The sequence below is a fragment of the Leptopilina heterotoma genome, unplaced genomic scaffold (assembly GCF_015476425.1).
Source record: "Leptopilina heterotoma isolate Lh14 unplaced genomic scaffold, ASM1547642v1 Lhet_411, whole genome shotgun sequence".
Lineage (NCBI taxonomy): Eukaryota > Metazoa > Arthropoda > Insecta > Hymenoptera > Figitidae > Leptopilina > Leptopilina heterotoma.
The window spans coordinates 228,182-251,313 of record NW_025111072.1 but is presented as its reverse complement, the minus strand read 5'-3'; the positions used below and the strand labels follow the sequence as shown (position 1 = coordinate 251,313).

The window sequence follows — 23,132 nt, the reverse complement described above, 5'->3', positions numbered from 1 at the left end:
TTTTTGAACAGTAAATTGTAAAAAAATCCAACTGTGAGCCGGCGCGCGATAGTGCAATTAAAACTTTGACAATTTATTACTAAAAAACAAAGACAGATGCCATTCTAAAAATTTCACGGTTTTTTAATGAGATCTTAAACTTTGAAATAAGATTTTTTTTAAAACAAAATCTGATAGGGCTCATGCTTAAACATTAAAAATAAATATAATTTTATAAATAAATAATTAAAAAAATTGATATTTTTTAATTTTCAATTTTTTTTACTAAACTTCAATGGTTTTTACGTAAAAAAGGTTCTTAACAAATTTAATAAATTTTTAAAAATAAGTGAGTTATAATAAAATGAAAAAAACATGTCAAGAAATTTGCAATGCAAATATCTTGAAAAATAATAAAAATATTTAATTAAAATTTGGTATAGTTGTTTAGGACCCAAAATACTATTAATAAGCAAAATATAAAAAAAATCTGAGACATGAACCTTAACTCTTCTGCGAAATGACCCTTTTATCGTAATTTTTAGGGTTATGTTCTAAAATTGTTGTTTAACAATTAATTGTTTATAATTTTAACTTGTTGATTTTAATTATTTTACAATTTTTATTAATACAGATTGTTTAATGTTTATTAATTAACAATTACTAATTTTATTTAAAATTTTATGTTTCGTAGATATTTCTTATTTATTTAATTTCTATTAATTATTTATTCTAGGTATTGTTTATCAATATTAATTATTATTCTTTGTTGTTTTAATAATTATGAGTAATAATTAGTATTTATTAAATTTTAATTCTTAAGAATTTAGTTATTTACTATATTATAACCTTTTTGGTTATTTTATTTAATGAATAATAATTATTTTGTGATTTCCTATTTATTATTTTTATTTGGTTACTGTTTTTCTATTATTTTAATTAAGTTTATTATTTTTGTTGTTTTTCGTTTTTGACTAGAAATTAGGGTTAGAAATTACTTCAGGTGTATTTACTATAGTCTATATATATATATATACATATAGGCTATACTTTGTCACCTCCGCATAGTACACCCTACTTTCTCGCCTCCGCTATTTTCCGTGCAAATATTTTAAATTAATGGAGATATATACGTTAAGGAGGGCTTTCTTAACAATTTTCTCTAAAGAGGGGTAAAAATTTCTAAAAATTATTATTGTATATATAGCACGTACGAAGTGACCTCACCTGTATATATGGAATTGGGAAACTCTTTATACGCACATACCTCCAGCAGTGTTGCCACATTCACGAGGTACGAACGTATTGTTCACATTTACATTTTTCTATACAATTCGAAAATGCTGCTATTACATATTTGGATTTAGTTACCCCAAATGTTAATGTTAAATTCATTTTGTGATAGTATCTAACTGATATACTTTTATTAGAATTAACATATTAATTTGATCCTTTTGCAAAATTAAATAATGAATGAAATTATTCAAACAAATTGAAAAATTTCATAATGGTTTAAAATTTTAAATAAAAATATTTATCCCTGTTTTTAATATAATTATTTCTTAAATCCAAATAGTTTCAATAAATTGTTTTAAAATAACCGTTTAAAAAACAAATAATGCTATTAAACAAAACTTAAGAAATTTAAAAATTTAATGAAATAATATTTTTTTAAAATATTTATTTGTAAAAACAATTGTTATAAATAACGCAATTAACAATTAGCAAGAAGGCTTCAATTCATGATATAGATGAAGTATAAATCTGAAAACCAACTATGATACTGGATTCATAGTACAAACGAAAAACTGAAACCAATTTTGACTTTCTTTGATTTTATTAAGATTGTTTAAAAAATTATTATTTTTGTTTTTTAATTTTTAAAATCTAAACACATGTAATTTTTTTTTCCTTTTTTGCAACTTAAGTCTAATGATACAAAATTGTAACGTGACTTTAAATTTTAAGGATTTAACTATTTTGTTGAAATTATTATAATTTTGAACATTTTATATAATGATACTAAAGAAATACAACTTCTTGTCAATTTTAAAATTTTTGAAATACATCAGTAAAGTAAATTTAAAAAGTAAGTTAAAAAATTCAGTACAATTTAAAAAAAATTTTTATTTTAACAGTTATTTAAAACAAAAACATTACTATTTATTTCCTACATTATTGGTTATGAAGATAGAAGGTTGTAAGTTTTTCTCAATTTTATAACTCTCTATTTGTAACAAATGCAAAATTTAGTATTTGAATATTTGATAAGAATATATTTTTCAACAATTTAAATTTAATGAGTTAACCAAGACCTTATCCACTTATTAAAGTACTAAAGTAAACCTAAACATGCATGCAATTACTACTATGTGGTTTTTCTGAACAAATGTTGAACTTTTGCTCTTATTTGTGGAACAGTTCTGCTGCTTCCAGTATGTTTGATATAGGATTTCATGTCATCTGATGAAGGATACTCCTCTTTTTTGATAAATTCCTTAAAATGCGATTTCATCAATTCTACCTCTTCTTTTGACCAACCTGAAAATAAAAATTAAGACACCCATTGATGCGTAATGTTCATTTTCAGCTAACAAATGACGGCTGTTTTTAAATGCTGAATTGTTATAATTATTTCTTACCAGTTTTTTTCTTCTTTTGGTTCCTCGTTACAATCATGTCAGGTGAATCAATGTTCCTGTTAAGGTTTGAGTTGGAATCTGCAAAATAAATAATTTCAAGTTTTATTTTGTAATATTTCTGAATAAACATGAGTTATGGTAAATCATCTAAAAATTGATTTTATTTGTAAATTTCCTCAACATCGAAATTGATAGACTGATTTGATAATAACTTATAGTTTTGTTTGTAATTTTACCATCACTACAATGTACAGCAGCACTAGAGGAGGTGCCATTGTCGTCTATGGTTTCATTTGCATTTTGGTTTGGATGTCCGATTTCAAGATCTATAAAAATATGTTAGAATAAGTTGTAACAAAATCAGCGTGGTGAAATGTATTACTTACCTTCGTCACAGTAATCAGCATATTCCAAATTTTCTTTAAAATCAATTTCTGACAATGATTTTCCTTTGAATTCCACAGGTAATGATCCTTTTTCCATCAGCATTAATAACTTTGCAACTTTGGCCGTCTGATATATGTCAACTGGCAGTCTGGAAATAAGACTATGTTAGGTATACATTTAAATTATGACACATTTGCATCAAGTGGTCAAACTTCTGATTTACTTTGACTTAAAATAATGTTTTTATAGAATTTTATTTACTTTATTATATGTATTTAATGATAAGAAATTTAAATTGTTTTAAATTAAATTTAAAAACAGCACATTTGCAAACATTATTTAGATAAATATTCACTTACTCGTAAAACTCAGCATGCGTTTTTTCCGTATGTCCCATAAACTTTGAAAATTGTCTTGTATCTTCCTTAGACATGTTAAGAATTTGAGCTACAGTTGCAATTTGTTTCCTAAGTTTATTGCTGGTCATTGCTTCTGGATATTGTAATTCGATTCTTTTTGTCAAGTAGCGAATCGATACATCACCTTGCCCCCATTTAATTGAACTGTTAGGTAGGGCAAATACGTAGTCATTGTTGGTTAAAATATATTTTTTCCTTGCCTCTAACAATATTTTGATCAATTTTTGTAACAATTCTGGTAATAGAATTACTACAGGTCTACATCCTTTTCCACCATGCACTATTCGTTTGTACTTGGTTGTTAAGATATTTTCCGTCTCCGTAAGTACGCTTTTGAAGTCCTTAAAATTTGATCTCGTTTCCTTATCGTAATCGTTGATTTTTAAGTATTGTACATCGCCTATTCGTCTTCGATTAAAAAGAATAACCAATGCTAACGTGCAGTGGACAAATTTTTTATAAGTCTTTTCATCGTCCAGACAATCCTCAAACTTTTGTTGACATTCTTTGGCAAGTTTTATGGTTTCATCCCTGAATTTCTTGATATCGCTAACCAGGGGCACAAGCAATGGTTTATTCCACCGCTTCTCTTGCAAATCTTTGTTTGCAAGTGATGATATATTTGTATTCCAGGATGAGATAATCAAGTCTTTAAAACGTTGTACTTCTAGTAACCATGTTTCACGTTCTTCTACCGAAGAAGTGGTGAATCCGGAACTAGCTTTTATAATTAATTCTTTAAGTAGATCGCAAATGTCTTTTAGGGTTGTCCCCATGTGCATTGCAAGACTTGCTGCTGTAAAATCTTTATTTAAAGGATTAAACCCTGATATTATTCGTGTGGCCGTGAAGACATTCTCTATCTTTTCAGGATTGATCAGATCTTTTAAGGAAACTGTATTATCATTGACTACTTCTCGATATGCAATTAGCAAACGCGCAAGTTCACGCATTTTGTTGCTACAACAATATTCCAATCGTTCCCTTTTCTGTTTTTTTAAATAGTTTTCTCCATACTGCACGATGAGCAAATATTTTTTTGCCTCAAGTGATATGTTATCCGGCTTCATTATATTAAAAACCTAAAAATATAATTTTCTTCTATTTATATATCTATAATTTGAATCGTAGACCATTTTTCAGTGCAAATAATAATTAAAAAATAAATAGACAAAAAGTAAAAATAATATTAAAAAAGTAAAATATAGTTTTTTACAAACCCGCTCTTTTACGGTCAATCTGGATATAATATTAGTCGGGTCCTTACAGCAAGCTGTCAATGTTTGTGATTCTGTTGAGTAACTTCGGTGATTCTCTTGAACTAAGTCAGGTGTTTTTTTATTACACATAGCGGAATGACGTGTTAAATAGCTTTTTTTAATCATTGCTTTGCAGTAAATGCACGGATAATAATCTGACATGTTGGGATTAGCTGTCTTCCTAAGAGGCCTAACAGTTCCGCTAATATATAAATCAAAATTTATGGTTTTTCTAAATGAAGCGAAAGCCAACCTTCTTTTTGCACTCTTAAGCGGCATTTCAAGAATTTTCTTGATTTCATTTTCATCATGATGTAATCTTTCCATGTGCCTTGCAAAGTTTTTTGATGAAACATCTTCACTACAAAAAGGGCATCTTGCTATCTTTTCATTTTTTTTTTGTTTCCTACAAAAATTTGTTTAAAATTATTAAGGTAGTACGCTCGCGACAGTCACTCTCAAAAGTAAATTTTAATAAAATGCTATAGTATGGTGCAGTTACTGTAGCATATTTTTGCTTGGACTGTACTGAATACATAGTCAGCCCTATGTACAGACACACTCACACACAAGTATACTAGTCAAGTTAGAATATTATATTATATTATATCTTTTAACTGAAACGGTTAATATTGTTAAATCTTTTTGTTATAAATTTCTCAAACATTCATTTATAATATATTAGTTTTTTAAAACAATCTATAGAAAATTTTTGAAGTTATTAGAAGAAATGTGCCGTTTACATGCACTTTTCATAGGTTAACCATGTTAAATAACAAACTTTGAACTTAAATATCTTGTTTTAGAAACGGTCAATTTTTTTTAATATTTTGCAAATACATAGATCTCGTTATTAACTATTCAGATTTCAAATTTCATGAAATTCTATAGAAAAGTGGGTTCACGAGCGTACTACCTTAAAGTACTTTTAAAAACATTTAATTATTATATAAATTATATATTAAAAATTTTTAACCTTAATTCTTTTTGTGCCATCCGCATCGGATAATATTTGATTTACACTGTTATTAAATGTAATGTCAACAGTTTTTTCATTGTTATGATCATTAGTAATAATTCTATGACTGCCATCATCATCTTGATCAATGTCAGAAGAAGAACCATCTTCTTCTTCTTCTTCTTCTATGTTATAGTCCTTATCACGACTGTCATCATCACTAGATTCAACATTTTCATATTGCTCTAGATCATCCAAAAGTGGACAACTTATATTATTCTGGATTAATATCTCAAAAGATTTAGCGGAAATCTGAAAAACGTGATAAAATTATTTTTTGTTATTAATTAAATGCAATTTTTACTTACGCTTTTACTTGATGAAAATGAAGTTTCTTCAACACTCATGTCTTGAGGAATACAAATTTCATTGTTGTTTTTTTCAGTTTCATAAGAATCGTCGACTTTTTTCGCAAACTCAGTTTCATTCTGCTCTTGATGATCTGGCAGTGGCAAACTTGTATTTTTCTGGATTAAAATCACAAATGAATCAACAGAAAACTTGAATGAGTTGTAAAATTATTTTTTGCTAGAAGCTAACTGATATTTCTACTTACGCTTTTACTTGATGAAAATGAATTTTCTTCAACACTCATGTCCTGAGGGATGCAAATTTCAGTGTTTATTTCTTTCGTTTTAGAAGAATCTTCATCGTCTTCTACAGCTGTGATATCGAATATACAATTTCCAGTTACCACATCGTACGTTGTTATTAACTCATTTATACTCGTAATCGGAGGGTTAACAGCTTCAGAGTCTTCGTCTTTGAAGTCATACGGATCTTCAATGTTCATTTCAATTGAAGTATTCACTATATTGGGTGTTGTTTTTACTTCGTGTTTTGACAAACTATTGTTGCTTATATTTTTCAATCCTTCGACTGGCACAATTATAGGAGATGTGTCCGTACAATTATTTTTTATCCATTTCTATTAAACAGTAAATATGGTTAATTGAAAATTTACCTACCTAGTAAACCATAAATAAATAATAAAATTTTTAAAAGAGATTCAAATATCAATTTTCTAAAATTTCTTTTTGCTGCTACTTGCTTAATACTTTTTTACACTACAAAGGCACAATCACCATATAAGAATAAGGAAATTTTTTTAAATAATTCCGTTACATGACTTCTTTATAAAATGCTAAGTGAAAAGAACTAGTAACATTTTAAAACAATTTTGTTCAAAGTTAATTCATTACCAAGAAAAAAAAGTTAAAATAAAAGTATTTATTATTGTGTTACAAAATAATAAAACAGTGGTTTTTGAAAAAATACTTACTTGAACAAACGTCATTTTCCTTTTCTGTTCTTGACTCCTGTCGTGAGAAACTATTACTGGCTCCTCTTCCTTAAAAAAATAGGATTTTACAGTTACTGTAGAAAACTAGTCACCTGAGCTACTGAATTTTAACTGCATAAAAATGTTTAAATAAACTTTAAATGAATTTGCACTATCAAAACCAAATTTTAAACAGTTTAATGAAAATATCTTCGTTCATATGGGGGTGAACAAACAATTTCTTTCTGTAAATTGTATATTTTCATTAAAAACTCCTTTATAATTATTTCCAATTTAGTTTTAAATATGTTCTTAAAAAACACGTAAAAAAATTCGTTTACTGTATTAAATTTAAAGTAATTTGATAAAACATTTTTTATTCTAAAGCAGAATCAAATTGGACGAACAACGTTGCAAAAATAATACGGTTCCGCGTAAAAATCCTAAAAGTGCGATTCAATTTAAGAAAAAAATTTTCTAGACATGTTTTGGAATTAAACAGCTAATGTAAATTACTCATATCTGATTTGATTATTAATATAAAAAAAAGTTTTTTTTAAATTGTATTAATGAATTAATTCTTAAAGTGAGTGAATCCTTTGAAATGTGTACTCCATTAATTTTAAAACAATTGCTTTTAAGCAAATACAAGGAGAAAAATTTGCTTCTTTTTATTCAAATTAAATGAAATAGAAACGTGCTTATATGTAACACTTACCTTGCACATGTTCATTATCTTTTGCACTCTGGACATCATTTTAAATATGGTTTTTAGCAAAATCCTCAACTTTTTCTTAATATTTTTTTCACATGAATCGGAGCACAAAAGCAGTTAACTTAATAAATCATTTTTATTAGCACTTAATTTACTTTCATTACTTCACATAATATACACATGAAGGCTCACAAGTGCATCATCTAAATCCGCAAATAATTGTATTATATAGATAATTTGCTTTTGCACTATGTATACACTTGGCACATAAGTCTTAAAATTGCAACTTACTTCAAGCACAGACAGTATGAAACTGAACTGTTGCCTCTCTGAAAGAATCTTCACACCTATTAAGATTACAGGAAAATTAAAAACCAATTAAGAAATAGTGTCTTTTGTCTGAGAGTGGATGAAAGCCTAACCCGGCCGGGTTCTCTGTTTCAACCAACTTGGGACCAGATGTGAAAATTTCTGTATAGTTTATTTTATACATTATGTACATGACAGAAAACAGAATTTTTTAAATGGTTTTGTGAATGCTATTGAACTATGTTGACGAGTCCGCCTTCTTATTTATATACTTGTTTCATAATCGTAAAACCCTAAAAAATTGAAATTAAAAAACAAATTTTTTTTTCAAAACCCGTTTACGTTTTCCAGGTTATTTTCTAAAATCATTTCCTAAATAAGGTTTAAACAATTAAATAAAATGCAGCAACCGACTTTCGCAAATTGCTTATTTCAGGTGAAAAATAGGCAATTATAAATAATCATTATTTACCTAACTTACCGACCCACCCAACTTCAAAAACCCTCTTTTAAAAATTAAAACTTTTTACAAAATTATCCTAAAAATACTTTATCCTCTTACCCTACCCCTTTCTACCCTTATTTTACTCTCCTTCCCCCTTTACACCCCTAAATCAAAAACACTTACACTCCTCTACGCTTACCCAACGCTTACCTTACACTCCTAACCTCACTATACACATTCAGATTTCACTCTTGTTTAATTCCTTTCACACTACTTTTTTCACTTTTTACCTTCAATATACCTTTCACACTTTTCTGCAACTTTCACACCCACTTTTTTCCCACCCTTTAAATCACTACTTCTATCAAAAAAATTAGAAAAAAAGAAAAAGAACAAATCAAAGGGTACAAAAAGGGGAAGAAAATCGAATTTTGAAAAATTAGCTCAAGTTGATGTGGGAAATTCACCAGCAACAATGGCGTCATGGAGACAAAAGGATAAGAAAGGGGGGGAGGAAGGTGAGGAGATGGAAAGTGAGAGGGAGGAAAATTCAAGTCCGAATAGCAATGAGGGGGAAAGTAAGAAAAGAAAAATGGAGGAAGGGGGAATAGTTGAAATGCTGAAAAAAATGCAGGAGGCTTCGAATAGGAGAATAGAGAAGTTAGGGAAAAAGTTGGATGTAGGGTTGGAAGGGGTAAAAGGGGAAATAAAAGAGGAAATAGGGAAAATTAAAGGTATGTGGAAGAAGTGGGAGGAGCAATGGAGACAAGAAAAGAGAATGATGTGGGAAAAGTTGGAAGTGATGGAAAAAGAGTGTCAGGAGGAGGTAAAAAAGGTAAGAGAGGAAGTGGGTCAATGTAGGGAGAGGGTGAAAGAGATGGAAAAGGGAAGAGGGGGAGGAAATGAAAGAGTATTGGATTTGGAGGAGAAGCTGGGAGAATTAAGTTTCAGATTGGAGCGGATGGAAAAGGAAAAACGAAAAAGTAGAGTAGTAGTAAAAGGAAGCAACATAGAAGGAAGGCAAGGAATAGAGGAATTATTTAGAGATATTGGGGTGGTAGTGGAAGTGAAAGAATTCAAAGGGGTTAGTAAAGGGGAGAATGGTTTGCCAAGGGTATGGGTGATAGAATTGGGAAGTGAGGAGCAGAGAAAGGAGGTCTTGAGAAATAAAAGTAAATTGAGAGGTAGAAAAGAGAGAATAGAAGAGGACAAGACATGGGAAGAAAGAAGAAGGGGATGGCTTTTGGAAGGGAAGGCGTGGGAGGAAAGGTTTAAAGGGAACATAGTAAGAATGGGAAGGGACTGTATATGGGTAAATGGAAGGAGATGGGTAGTGGATAGAGCGACAGGGATGGTGGTGAGCGAACAAGCGTGGCAAGAGCAAGAAGAAAAGCGTAGTGAGGGAGAGGAGGAAATGGAGGAACAAGAGAGATTGGACGAAGCAATGGGGGGGCGTTCGAGTGGGCAGAGCCAAGATGGAGGTTAAATAGAAGGGGTAAAAGTAGTAGAGTAGAAAAGGAGGGGATTAAGGTAGTTTTTTGGAACATCTCTGGGTGGAGAAATAAAGAAGAGGGTTTCTGGTCAAGTTTGAAGAGGTGGGATGTATTAATGTTAAGTGAGACATGGGTGGAAGGGAGGGAATGGGAAATAGTAAAGAGGAAATTGCCTAAGGGGTTTAAGTGGGTGCAGCAAGATGCGAAAAGGGAACATGCTAGAGGGAGAAGTGCGGGAGGTATGATTTCGGGGGTAAGATTGAATATTAAGGAAAAAGGAGTTGGGAATGAAGGGAATAAAGAAGGGGTTATGGTCAGGAAAATAAGAGTAGGGAGGGATAGGTTGAATATTGTGGGAACATATAGAAGGAGGGGGATGGAAAAGGGTGGGAGGAGTTGGAGGAATGGATGGATAAGGGGAAAGATGAAAAGGTTATAATAGGGGGGGATTTTAATGCATGGACGGGGGAATTAGGAGGGGAAGAGTGGGATGAAGAGAAGCAACATCATGTGAGGGAATCGAAACATAAAGAAGTGGATAAAGAGGGGAGAAAAATGTTAAGTATAATAGGGGAAAGAGGGTGGTTTATTTGTAATGGGAATGTTAAAGGGGACGAGAAAGGAGAATACACATTTATAGGGAGGGGGGAAACGGTAATAGATTATGTCATCACGAACGAAAAGTCAAGGGAGGAAATAAAAAGAATGGAAGTGGGTAGAGAGATTGACTCGGGGCATTTTCCGTTAATAGTAGAATTATGGGGGACGGGAAAGGGAAATCTCGGGGCGGGTCATAGCGGAGAAAGTGGGGAAAGAAAAAAGAAGATGGGGAAATGGAAAGTGGAAAGTTTAAGGAAATTCGAAGATAGGATGCAGGAAAAAGAGAAGGATTTTGAAGAAGAAGGAGAAGTAAATTTTAGAATAGAGAGATTAAAAAGGGTAATTAATGGGGTTGTGAATGAAATTAGAGAGGAAGAAGGGGAAAAGGAAAATGTCTACAGAGGGTGGTGGGATGAGGAATGTAAAAAGAGTAGGGAAGGGCTTAGGGAAGCGATAAAGCAGTGGAGAAGAGGATCAATCGAAAAAAAGGAATACAATAAGAAGCACAGGGAGCATGGCAAGTTAATAAGGGCAAAGCGTGAGAAGGAAAAAGAAAGGTATATAGAGGAAGTACAACAAGCGATAAAAGAGGGTAAAGAGTGGGAGGTTATAAATAAGGGGAGGAAGAGGGGGAAGGGTATAAATACTGAAATTAAAATAGAAGAATGGACGGAATATTTCAAGGGATTAAGTGGGGGAATGGAGAAGTCAGTTAGGGGGGAGGGAAGAAGAAGAGGGGAGGAGATGTCACAGCCAGAGATTAGTAGGAAAGAGGTGAGGGAAGCAATAGATAGGTTAAAGAAGGGTAAAGCGGTGGGGGGAGATGAAATGGAAGCGGAAAGTATAAAATTTGGTGGGGAAGTGGTCGAGAGTGAAATGTGGGGAATAATAAATATGATATGGGGAGGGAAGGGATGGCCAGAAGATTGGAAGACGGGGTTAATTGTACCAATTATAAAAAAGGGAGAGGGAAATAAGGTAGGGGAATATAGGGGTGTGACGCTTATGCCGGCTGGTTATAAGGTATATGCGGAGGTAGTGAGGAAAAGGTTGGAGGATAAGGTGGAAGCGTTAGGGTGTATACCGGATAATCAGACGGGATTTAGAAAGGGCATGGGGACGTTAGACAATATTTATGTTTTAAATTATTTAGTGAGTAGGAATTTGGGAAGAAAGGGGGGGAAATTAATGGCAACTTTTGTTGATATAAAGGCAGCGTTTCCATCGGTGAATAGGGGTCTTTTATGGAAAGTGTTGAAGGAAAGAGGGGTGGAGCAAGGGTTAGTGGAAAAGATAAAAGAATTTTATGAAGATACGAGAGAAAGTGTAAAAATTGGGAAGAAACTGGGAAAAGTATTTTGGCTGGGAAGAGGGTTAAGGCAAGGCTGCCCTCTGAGTCCATTGCTATTTAATTTATTGATGTCTGATTTGGAGGAGAAAATGTACAAAAGGGGTAAAGGCGGTGTTATTTTAGGGAATAAGAGGATATTTTCGTTAGCGTATGCGGATGATGTTGTTTTGATGGCGGAGGAAGTGAATGGAATGAAATTATTATTGAACGAGTTTGAAAAGTATGTAAGGGAAAAAGATTTAAGCGTGAATGTGGATAAAACAAAAGTATTAAGATTTAGAAAGAGAAAAAGAAAGGAGTATGAGATATGGAAGATGAATGGAAAGATAGTGGAAGAGGTGGATGAATTTTGTTATTTGGGATATTGGTTTAGTTATAATGGAAGAGCGGATATGAATGTAAGAATGAGAGTGGAAAGAGCAGGAAGGGTAATGGGTCAAGTGTGGGGAATTGGGAAAAGAAAATTCAAGGATGACTGGAAGAGGAGAATTTGGTTGTTTGATGTGTTGGTATGGTCGGTAATGAGTTATGGGGTGGAGATATGGGGATGGAATGAAATCGAAAAAATGGAAAGAATGCATGAAAGGTTTTTAAGATGGACGATGGGGGTAAGCTGGAATTGCCCGGGATATATGTTGAGGGAAGAATTGGGAAGGGAGAAATTGGTGTGTAGGCAAAGGAAAAGGGTAATGGGAATGGAGGAAAAATTAAAACAAGGAAGAGGGAGTTGTTTGGCGAGAAAATGCTACAAAGTGATAAAAGATGAGGAGGAAGTCAAAAGAAAAGGGGGATCGAAGTGGGAAAGGGACAGAAGGGTAGCATTGGAAGAAGGAATAAAATGGAGTGGAGGGCAGGAGTTTATAAAGGGATGGAAAAGAAAAGATTCTGAGGAAAGGTGGGAACGAATAGAGGGGTCGCAGTATAACAAATGGTATAGGATGGTAAGGGGGGAGGAAATGCCGAAGTATTTAGAAAAGATTAGGAAGGAAGAGAGGTGGAGCAGAGTGTGTAAATTTAGAATGGGGGAAGGTGTGAATGAAAGTAAATATTGGATGGATGAGGGGGAAAAGAAGTGTAGAATATGTGAGTTTGAAAGAGAAGATTGGGCGCATGTATTGGAAAGATGTGTGGGAGGAGGAATGGATGAAAAAAGTGTGGGTGAAAGAGTGAGTTGGATATTGAACGAAAATGGACAAGGTGAAAGATGGATGTTTGGATTGGAAGAAGCAAGAAAGGGAAGAATGATTGGGGTAATGTAAAATGGAGATGGAATTTTTTATTTTTTGTAGAACGGAATAATGGTTCTCTTCATTAAAAAAAAAAAAAAAAAAAAAAAAAAAAAAAAAAATTCGGATGAAGCCAAAAGGCAAAAGGAACGGGAAACGGAAGCCCGGGCACATTGGTAGATATTAGAATAATAAATAATGGCGATTAGTAAATAAGTTGCGTAGATATAAGTGCGTTAGTAATAAGGAATTATTTGTATTTTAGGTTAAGGAACAATGTATTTTTGGAGTCTCGAACCCTACAGTAGTAGGGAGAGTAAATAAACACTACTAAATAATCATTATTTATTTCAAAACTTATCGATAATTCTGCTTTAAAACACTACTAAAGTTTAATTTGACACTTCTATTAATAAAAAAATATTAGATTTTTGTTCTAGTCACAAAGATATTTAAATTTTGAAAAATCCATAAAAAATTACAGAAATCGTTTTCCCAAGACGGGACTAGGCTAAAATTTTGTATAAAAGAAAGATTTTGTTTTATAAATATTTTCATTTGAATCTAAAGATAAAAACAATTTTGAAAATGAGATTTGCCATTGGACGATTTACTTTTTGGAGGTTCGAATTTGAATATTATTTTTTAATTTCAACCTGTGAAAATGAACCGTTTAAATTTTAATCACAAAAATTTTTTTCGTCTTTTAATTTTAAAAAGAGAAAAAAAGTGTTCTTCACATTGCACTTTTATTTTTCTGTATTATATAATGCGAAAATCTGTTAATAAACTATAACTACACTGTAAAAAAAGGAGTTAAATTTTAACTTTCCAGGGGATTCTATAAAAGTCGCACCCATTGGGGAGTTAATGCCAGGGGAGTTAAATAAAGAGAGTTAAAACTTCACACCCAAATGCTAACTCCCCAAGGAAAAAATAACTCGCGCGGGTGTTGAATGAAGGAAGTTAAAAATTAACTCTCTTTTGGAGTTGATTTTTAACTCGAAAAATTTCACTCCCAACTCACGAGTCCGTTAACTCCCTAAATTTTTTACAGTGTAGTTATACTTACATTCTTATATTTTTCAAATGGACCTAAATAAAAAACTACACGTGAAAAAAAAATTTATAAAACGGGATTTTATAATCTCAGACGTATATTTTTATTGTTAATTTTTAAAATTGGATACTTTTAAAATTTTTAAATTTCGCTCTGCTAATATGCATAAAATGTGTGCTCTGAAGTTTGATGTATATTGTGTATTCGGATAAATAACATGAATTTTTCTAAATATTTTTATTGCATTTAGGATTTTCTTGTTCATAACAAACTTGGAAAAATATCTAAAATGAACTGTTTTGCCCTTTATTTCAAATGTAATATAACATTAATATCTTCGTTATATATTTTAAAAATGTTTCATTTACACTCTAAATCTGAATCAGTGAAATTCTACTTAAGATTAGTGAAATTTTAGTAGGAATAACTGACTTTATTCTCGCGAATTGAATCAGTGGAGTTTTACTAAAAATCGGTTGAAATTTACAGAAATATCAGAGATTTTTTACTGATTGTCCAATCAAAAAATTATTGGAAATTTCTGTCACGCATATTAAAAATATCAGTTAATTTTTAATTGCCCAATAAGTGAAAAATGAATAAAATTTCAATTCAATGTTTCCTTAACCCTCACAGGCTCGAACCTGGTCCCTCGGACCCGGAGGAAAGTTTTTTTGATCTACTTCCGGTTAGGAAAATATTATTGAAAAATCAACTTCACATTAGGCTTGGGGACGTAAAAACATACATTTTTCACCAGTATAAACAATTTTTTATTTATTAAATACTCTGGTAAAATTACCTTGTAAGTCGAACATACGTAAGGGCTCAAGCCGGGTCCGAGGGACCCGGGCTATGAAAACAAATTTTTAAATTTCCATTTTTTATACAACATTGGATTTATTTATGGTATTTTTATCAATAACTGACATAATAAGTGATAACATATGCTTACTACATCAGTAAATTTAATAGAACAAAAATACAAATTAGAAAAATCTTCTTTAATAAGTATGTAGTTCGATTTATTCAAAATGACTCATTAAATTTATTAAACAAATTTTAGTTATAACTTGATTACTTTTTAATATTTAATATTTTGTATCCAATTATATCATTAAAATTGTACTAAATATGGAAAATATGAAGCACTTTGCTATTTAATTTTATTTTTTATTGCATTGAAACATCCGGGTCCCTCAGACCCACCTTGTGTGCGCATTTCAAAAATCGAACTCGAGCCTGTGAGGGTTAATAGAAAAACAGCTATTTTTTGGCTGGAGTTTGAGAGTGACGGTCGTGATGGGTTGTGAAAATGACATAATGACTGTCGCGAGTGGTTGAAATACGATGATGACGGTCACTATTGGCTGAAATAATTTCAAATTTTTGTGCGCGCGCAGTTTTGAGGTTCTAATTTATTCCACGTGGTCGAGTGCGAGTATTATACATGAATACATGATACATGTTGAATATTACAGAGTATTACAGAATATAGAAGTAAAGAATACATGTTTTTTCTTAAATATTCTTCATCATTCTTAATTCTTAATAATATTCTGAATATATTTTATGATAAAAGTGAAAAGTTACAAAACAATAAAAATATATATAAAATATCAGAAGTGAAAAAAGTTTTGTAATTAAAAAATAAGAATAAAAAGGATATATGTAAGTTTTTAAAAATTGTGTAAAATACTACTTTTTAGTGATAAAAAATATTTTTTGTACGTAAATGCAATTAATAAATAAACATCTTTCCCGTCTAAATCATTAAAACATAATCTATTTTTTCAGCAATTAAACTTATAATAAAGAAATTTAAGTAACTTTCTAGATTCAGTTAAAAAATTCTTAAGTTTGCCTTGTTACATTAAAATATTAAAATTAATAAAATTGCTGAAATACTTTGAAAAACCCAGATTTTATTTTAAAAATATTTATGTTGTTTTTTGCTTCCTCATAAAGGAAGTCTTATAGTGATGTCGATTTCCGAATTTTTTTGAGTTAATTATTTTTACAAATTTTCAAGTGTAGTATATATAATTCGTTGAGAGGAACAAATGTCCGGATGTATGTGTGTATGTATGTGTGTGTGTGTGTATGTATGTGTGTGTGTGTATGTCACCGATTCTTGTGGACAAATTTTCTCTTACACGTCTTGATGGATTTTGATAAAATTTTGTAGGTGTATTACGGTCATGAATACCAAAAATCAGACAGAAGGATTTTCAAAAATATCTAAAAAAAAATTTTTTTCAACAATTTTTTAATTTTTGAAAAAATTAATTTTTGGATTTTTTGAAATAACTTTTTTCTATATTAAAATTTTTATTAATTGTTGGCAAAATTGCATTCCTGACATAAAAACGAATCGATTCATGTATATAAAGTATATATTTTATCAAAATTTATAGAATTAATAAATATTTTAATTTTTCACAAAAAATTGAAATTTTGTATTTTTTGACATTTTATCATAACACTTTAAAATAATTATTCTAAAATAAAAAATTAAACAATTGGTATATATTATATTGAGGAAGCTTAATGATCATGAAATGAACAACTTGTTTTAAAGAATATTGAGGTATAAAATTAAACACTGACAGTTAATAAACAGGTGCTATAATAATTGGATTATAGTTTCTGCATCTGTAACTTTTAGAATTAAATTTTTTATAGTAAATATTCTTTTTTTTAAACAAAAACATTAATTTTTTAAAAATAAACTGGATGCTTATTTTAGCATTATCCAAAGAACATTAAAACATGTAAATATTTCCAAAATTATATTAATTTTACTACTAATAAATATAATAGTAATAAATAATTTATCCCAGAATAATTTAATCCCAACAAAAACATCTTTGATATTATATGAACACAATTAGTCTTGTAATATATATTAATAGTATTTCAATATTAAATAGAAGAGAAACCCTAATAAATATATAATATACACTATTGGTCAAAATTTAGTTTAAGGTGAATGAAAAACATTTCATAACATATAAAGTAAGGAAACTAATATTTTTTTCCTTTTATGTTTTAAAAGATGATAACATTTTGAATAGAACAACATCTTTCAGAAGTCGTTTGGCTAATATTTTATTTAGATATTTTTAAAAAATCTTCATTTTCAATGTTTTACAAAAATTGTAATAACTTCTAAAATAATGAACGCTTTTTAATGATCTTAGGCTTATTTTAAAGATGATTTTCTACAAAATAAGAATTATTTATAGGCATTAACGAGTAATTTTTTCTCAGAAAATGCAAGTCGTCAAACTTGGATTAAAAAAATTCAAAAACTTTTAGCAATCTTATTAACAGAAAAATTATTTTTTAAATATGAACATAAGTTTTTATTTAATTAAGGTTTAAATTTAGGTTAAATTAAGGTTTTATTTTGTCTCAAATGGCTAGGAGTGGGCGCGCAACGCGCGCCTTCTTAGTTCCAGTATACTTAAAATAAATTAATTATTGTTAAAATAAATTATACAAAATTTCAAATATTCAAAAAGATTTTTATTATAGATAGGGTAAATGTGGGTATTACCGTGGGTGCGTGAGTTAGTGTAGTTTCGCTATTTTTTCAAATTTTATTATTTATGTTCCAATTTGTTAACCCAAAAATTCAGATAGTTACTTTCATATTGTATGTGTTTAATAAATAAAAATTTATTGTTGTTTAACTTACTTTTCTAGTTTTAAAAAATTCTAAATCTCGTAGGTGCGGAAAGTTTGATAATTTGCTCATTGTAATGCAAAAATACAGTTTTATATAAATTGCTTTTTTATTACTAATACTTTTAAACTTGTTAATTTTTGTATAATCGATTAATTAATGTATTTTTAAAGTCAAAACTTGGTGGTAAATTATGATTCAACGTATTTTTATTTTATCAACACGGTAATTGGATAACGTTTTGAACTTGTACGCCAAATACCGTGGGTCGTTATCATTAAAAATAATAAAGTAAAGTGACAAATAATAAAAAGTAAAATAATAATGTAAAGTGACAAATCGTGCTTTTTAAGTTAAAGAAGAACCGCAAGAATTAAAAATTATTTCAAAATGCTTTAGACCAAATACTATTATTATTTTAATAATAATTACTATTTTCATAAAAAATATTTAATTAAATGGTATTAGGTACTAAATAAATCACTAAATAGAGTTATTAATAGATTTATAACGAATTAAGTGATTATTACTTGTATATTCTAAAATAAAAGAATATTTATTGTTAAATTAAAAACCATTGTTTCAAACTTGCTTAATTTTATTCAACCGTTTGCGAATTCTACAAGTTGAAATTTTCGCGGTATAAGGCACACGGTAACTAGATCATCCACGGTATTTGGCACACGATATTCCGATCATGAAGCTTTGAGCACCACGGTAATACCTGCACTTGCATTACTCTCAAAAATATTGATTATTTAATAAAATATACGCTCTACGACATTCTCAATTTTTTATTATATTAAATAAAGTCAAAGATCAATTTAAAAAAAATTTATACAAATATCTTGTGAGGTTTGTTCACAATCTATTGACTAAGTCTGCATTAGATTTCAAACCACAGTAATACCCACATTTACCCTATATTTCAAAAATTTAATTATGTCTTAAAAATGATTAAAAGACAATTTTTAAATGATTTGTTTATAGTTACTTTTTGGATTATCAAAATCAAAATAACTTGCACTTTTTTACTAAAAATTGTGGTATTTTGATGCAACGTTTGAAGGAAAAGACGAAATAGTCGCTATGGTATTGATATAATATTATAATAATTATAAAAAATAAAGTGTTTAATTAAATTATAGTGTTCATTTATTATTTTAATGATTAACCCATTAACGCTTAAAATAAGAAAATTCTTTGCGCAATGTTAACCTATACTTTTATGAATAAAACGGATCATATTTTATACCGCAAGTATGTTTCTTATAGGTATTGAGAGTGCTCTTTTCGATTCCGGTGTAAAAAAAAAATTCGTTTAACCCAAAAATTAAATATGTCAGTTTTAATTCCAAAAACACATAAAAAATTCATTTTTAGAGTTTGATAAATTTTTATATATTATTTGAAAACTGGTTGTAACACCTTTAAAACGCATTTTTTAAATATTTTGTACAATAATTTTTAAGAATAATATGATCATTTGTTTAAAAAATTAGCCATTTTTTTCAATTGTTGATAACTCAAAAACGATTCGTTTAAAAAAAATTTTTAAGAACATAATTGATCATTTTTACAAATCAGTTTACAAACAATAAACTTAATTATATTACACAGCCCCACAAAAAAAATGTCGTGCGCGGCAGACCAGACTAGTCATTTCCTATGTATTTTGACGCGCTGAACACGAATCCGAAGTCCGTTTTGCTCCATCACGTCAGGATTTTTTCTAACCTCAAAAAATCTGTCGGATTTTGAGAGGTAGGCTATTTTTTCTTAAATTAATGGATTTACTTTAAACTTGGTAACTAGGGGTTTTTTGGGTCGCTGATGACAAATTTGAAGTTAGATTTTCAAAATTCAAAATGGCGGCTCCAATATGGCGGACGAATTTTTTAAAAGTTAATGGATTTACTTCAAACTTGGTAACTAGGGGTTTTTTGGGTCGCTGATGACGAATTTAAAGTTAGATTTTCAAAATTCAGAATGGCGGATCCAATATGACGGACGAATTTTTTAAAAATTGATAGATTTGCTTCAAACTTGGTATCTAGGGGTTTTTTGGGTCGCTGATTACGAATTTGAAGTTAGATTTTCAAAATTTAAAATGTTGGCTCCAATATGGGGGACGAATTTTTTAACTATTGATGGATTTACTTTGAAGTTGGTATCTAGGAGTTTTTTGGGTCACTGATTACGAATCTATAGTCAGACTTTCATATTTTAAACCCCCTGCACGGAAAAAATGTCCGTGCACCGCTTGTCTCACTTCCAACGCAGTTGATGCAGAGGTTGTCCGATGGAAGTGCGTTTGCTGTCTCTAAAAAGGGCCGTATATGATCCCTTTTCAAAGTGTAAGATTTGTACTGTAATTAAGGACCATGGGTGCACATATAGAGATAAACAGTGCACAGAAATTTTTTCCGTGTGGCTGCTCCGAAAGATTTTTTGGTAGAGTGTTGTGTAGCGGGAACTGTTATTTTTTGTTTTGTAATGAACTACTCTCAAGAACTGACAGTTGGGTCTCATTGCATCATAGAGATCAATTCGGCAAATGCACAAAACTTTTTTCATTGAGGTAATAATGTGACAATAAGATGTAAAAGTTAAATAATAAATTTTTAAGCAACAAGATAAAAAGGAAGTTTAATATCCTTTATCCTTCACTATCTTATTCCTTAAAAATACATTGTTTACCTTGTACGCTTTGCACTTTTATTGTGTTTCAGCACAATACTAATCCTGCTGCTTCGATAAATGTAGTAGGCGATGACAACTGCCCCGAAAGGGGATGTGTAAAATGATTCGCTTCCTGTTTATCAAAGTAATGAAGCCAGCGTAGGCGCGCAACCCTGCAGGGGGACGTTAGGGTGTGAGGATGATGCCGTAGTGTGTCCGACGACAAGTTGACTTTGTCCTCGTCAAAGTCGGAAAGCTCTCATACTTAGGCCTGGGGAGGTATGAGGGTTATCACCCCTAGGACGGCGGACTCACCTGCGATCGGGCCAGGATCCCTAACGTGCAGGTTTTCACATAAATCATGGCTTCTCAAAATAAAAACAATAATAAAACTCCGAAGGCTTGAAAACTTAATTTTGCAGTAACAACGTCGGAACACTTATGCGACAGCAATGCAGATGCATTTTGTTACATATGTGGACAATTCGATGTCCCCAAAAATCGTAAATCAATAAATGAAAATAGCAAACAGATCTACAAAGATTATTTTGATCTTGAGATAACCAATCAGGATAAAAATTTTGTTCCACACAAAATTTGCAGTTCCTGTTACACAATGTTAGCTCGTTGGAATCATAAAAAAGAGGATAAACTAAAGTTTATAAAGCCAACTTTGTGGGAAAAACCATTAAATCAAAAAGATTGTTATTTTTGCAACACCAATGTGCAAGGATATAATAACAAAAATAAAAAGAACATATTGTATGCTAATGTCCCCACTGTAAAAAACCAGAAATTTCATGCAATCCACCTTCTTCTCCCAAAACCTTGGAAATTGACACTTCAACTGAAGATGTTCTAGATTTTGAAAATAAAGACATGAGAACCGATGATGAGGACGACTATTACCTTCCGTATGATGAACAGGAGATAAAGATTCGACAAACGTTTAACCAAGAAGAACTTAGCAATCTCATTAGAGATTTAAAATTGCCGAAGGATTGTGCAGAACTTGTTATCAAAAGGCACAACAGCTAGCTTTTATCGAGACAGAGAAAAAGAATTCCGACAATATTTTACAAAAGATGAAAATCCGTCGTTGGTATATTGCTCAGATGTTGTCGGACTCATGAATAAATTAAAAACAAATATATACAAAGATGAAAATTGGAGACTATTTATTGATTCTTCGAAAAGAAGTTTAAAAGTAGTACTACTACATAATACTAATATTTATGCTCCAATTCCAATAGCGCATTCAACGGAAATGAAAGAAAACTATGAATATATGAAACTAGTTTTGGATAAAATTAGATACCGAGAACACAACTGGCAAATTTGTGGAGATTTTAAGATTTTAAGCATACTACTTGGACAACAATCAGGTTTTACAAAAACACCATGTTTCCTGTGTTTGTGGGACAGTAGAGATCGAGCAAATCACTACATTAAAAAACAATGGCCAAAAAGAAATTCTTTCGAACCAGGATCAAAAAATATAATAGAAAATCCCCTAATCGACCCTTCAAAGGTGATAATTCCATCCTTACACACGAAACTAGGAGGAATGAAACAATTTGTCAAAGCTTTAGATAAAGAAGGAAACTGTTTTAAATACCTGGAACAAAAGTTTCCAGAAAAATCTGATGCGAAACTAAAAGAAGGGGTTTTTGACGGACCACAAATTCGCAAATTGTTAAAAGATGAGCAATTTATCACCAAGATGAATAAAAAGGAGAAAGCCGCATGGCTTAGTTTCAAAGCAGTTGTCGAAAATTTTCTGGGTAATCACAAGAGTGAAAATTGGGAGCAAATAGTTAGTGATAAGATTAAAAATTTTGGTAACTTAGGATGCTTAATGAGCATAAAGATGCATTACTTAGACTCGCATCGGGATCGATTCCCTGAAAATTTGGGAGATTACAGTGAAGAACAAGGAGAACGATTCCATCAAGATCTTAAAGAATTTGAGCATCGTTATCAAGGAAGATGGGATGTAAATATGATGTCCGACTACTGTTGGATGCTGAAAAGGGATATTGTACCTGGAGGCACCAATTTGAAACGAAAACCATTACACAGATCCTTTGAGGACAAAAGAGTGCGCTACCATAAAAGGACGTGAATACCTTACTTATGTATATAAGAATTTCCATTTCGAGTTTTGAATATCTAACTTCAGATTCGTAATCAGCGACCCAAAAAACCCCTAGTTACAAAGTTTGAAGTAAATCCATTAACTTTTAAAAAATTCGTCCGCCATATTGGAGCCGCCATTTTGAATTTTGAAAATCTAACTTCAAATTTGTCATCAGCGACCCAAAAAGCCCCTAGTTACCAAGTTTGAAGTAAATCCATTAATTTAAGAAAAAATAGCCTACCTCTCAAAATCCGACAGATTTTTTGAGGTTAGAAAAAAATCCTGACGTGATGGAGCAAAACGGACTTCGGATTCGTGTTCAGCGCGTCAAAATACATAGGAAATGACTAGTCTGGTCTGCCGCGCACGACACTTTTTTTTTGTGGGGCTGTGTTATAGAGAGTTTAAAAGCAATACATTAAGGGGACCCGCAC

The 23,132-nt window shown here is 30.8% G+C and overlaps 1 protein-coding gene across 6 annotated transcripts in view; it reads left to right on the top strand.

Moving 5' to 3' along the window:
• Positions 1-23,132, top strand: part of LOC122506360 (beta-glucuronidase-like) — a 623,628-nt gene that overhangs the window by 393,471 nt on the left and 207,025 nt on the right. The gene's annotated exons all lie outside the window — the stretch shown is intronic.